The following is a 2,500-nucleotide window of genomic DNA, read 5'->3' on the forward strand; positions in this document are numbered from 1 at the left end:
CGTAAGAATGGCAAGGGGAAGTTGAAGGGTGGGGAGGTACAGAGGTGCTCATGTGGGCACCCAGAATTAGCGGGTTGTAAAACAATAGAAGGTAGTTAGACTGGCCACGACCCCACTTTGATAGACGGTCATGACTTTTTTTTTTCTTGAAAATAATTTGTTGTTTTTGGTCGTTGAGAATGTGATGCTTTGAGGTCCTCGGGAAAAATATATTATAGTCGTAAAGGATAATATATTCATGTTTATGGTTACATGCATGTACAGTACATAATGAAATTTGAGAGACGGGAAGAGGAGATGAACTAGAGGTACTTGTAAAGTCGCCTTGTCGTCGTCGTCGTCGTCGTCTTGTGAAGTATGTTACATAAGGTATCAAACCAGCAAGTCACTGGGGTCGTGTACAAGAGAAAAACTTGAATACAAAAAAAAAAAAAAAAAAGATTGTCCTGCCATCATGCCCAAACCATCGTCAGGAAGAGAAAAATAATTTGAGATTGGAATTTGATATCAGATGTTTCTTTAAAGCTCAACATGATTCCGAGGTTGATAACTACATTGAAACTACACTTAGCTGTACATCTCTGCTTGCAAGCTAACTTACCAAGAGCGTACAAGTACACTTTGCGTGCACTTATATCTTGAAGCATCCATAGCATCATGATGACATTTATGCACAGCCTACTTTAAAAACACACATATAAACACCCATGCATGCATACATGTATGTACAGTTGAATACATCCGTATGGCCTTACATGTAGTCACATATAAATGCATATAATATTTCATGCGTAATGGACATAAACACATACAGTACATACACACATGCATATACAAACAGACATATATATTCATCACGTTTACCTACGTAGTGGACATATACATGTATACATACATATACATAAATACATATATATATACGTGTTTAGATACACACATACATAATGCATACATTCATACTATGCATATTGTACAATGTCTACATAGTGCGTGTGCATACGTACGAGAGGGCGGTGTTGTGTAAGATAGGTTTAATTATTGCCGCTTCCCCAAAGGTTCTGTGAATCGTCTGGTCTGCCCCATGATAGTAGTAGTCCGAGTCTTCTCTCTCTCACTCTCTCTCTCTCTCTCTCTCTCTCTCTCTCTCTCTCTCTCTCTCTCTCTCTCTCTCTCTCTCTCTCTCTCTCTCTCTCTCTCTCTCTCTCTCTCTCTCTCTCTCTCTCTCTCTCTCTCTCTCTCTCTCTCTCTCTCTCTCTCTCTCTCTCTCTCTCTCTCTCTCTCTCTCTCTCTCTCTCTCTCTCTCTCTCTCTCTCTCTCTCTCTCTCTCTCTCTCTCTCTCTCTCTCTCTCTCTCTCTCTCTCTCTCTCTCTCTCTCTCTCTCTCTCTCTCTCTCTCTCTCTCTCTCTCTCTCTCTCTCTCTCTCTCTCTCTCTCTCTCTCTCTCTCTCTCTCAACATTCCTTTATCAATAGGAAATGCCAGAAATATATACATTTATACATTCATACATACATACAAACACACACACATATATACATATATATATATATATATATATATATGTGTGTGTGTGTGTGTGTGTGTGTGTTTGTGTGTGTGTGTGTGTGTGTGTGTGTGTGTGTGTGTGTGTGTGTGTGTGTGTGTGTGTGTACACATATATGTATACCTACACCCATGCATATATGTACATAAATATAATGTAAGGCATGATGTTTAAAATGAAAACGAGTCAAAAAGAAATAATTATGAGTCTTAAAACCTACTTTAATGCTCGTAGTATTAGAAACAAATTCCAAGAAATCCAGGCGTATGTCAAAAGCGAAAATCTCGATATAATAGGAATAACCGAGACATGGTTATATGGTGGAGTGTTTGAAGTTGAATTTAATATCCATCAGGATAGAAACAACAAGAAAGGTGGGGTTGTTCTGTTGAACGTGAAAAGCAATAACCATGCCTGTGTTTTAGAGAAAGTGAAACAGGATGCATATGATAGTTTGTGGGTAGAACTAACCCAAACAAATGGACAGAAGATGAATGTAGGTGTAATATATAGGCCAAAAACATTATCAATAGCAGACGACAAACTGTTGTTTCAAGAACTGTCTAGTTTCTGCAATATGGACTTATTGATAATGGGAGATTTTAATTTTACTGACATTGATTGGATGACCCTTCAACATGGCCATATAGGTAGTCGCTTGATAGATTTTCTCGGTGAGAATTACTTAGTTCTGCATGTAAAAGAGCCCTCAAAACATTGAAATTTCTCGATTTATTGATCACTAGCGCGAAAGCATGATAACCGATGTAGAAGCTGGTGAAACCATTGCAAGTAGTGATCACAACTTAGATTCAAACTGCTAAAAAAAGATTAGAATAGATACTTGTGTATCTAAAATACCCGATTTCAGTAAAGCTCAGTTCATAGGACTACGTCAGGAGCTTCAGCTTACAGACTGGGAGGCCAAATTAAGCGAAAGACCTGTAGATCAGATGTGG

Source organism: Oratosquilla oratoria, chromosome 37, assembly GCF_046742065.1.
Source record: "Oratosquilla oratoria isolate Oo_2021 chromosome 37, ASM4674206v1, whole genome shotgun sequence".
Classification (NCBI taxonomy): Eukaryota; Metazoa; Arthropoda; class Malacostraca; order Stomatopoda; family Squillidae; genus Oratosquilla; species Oratosquilla oratoria.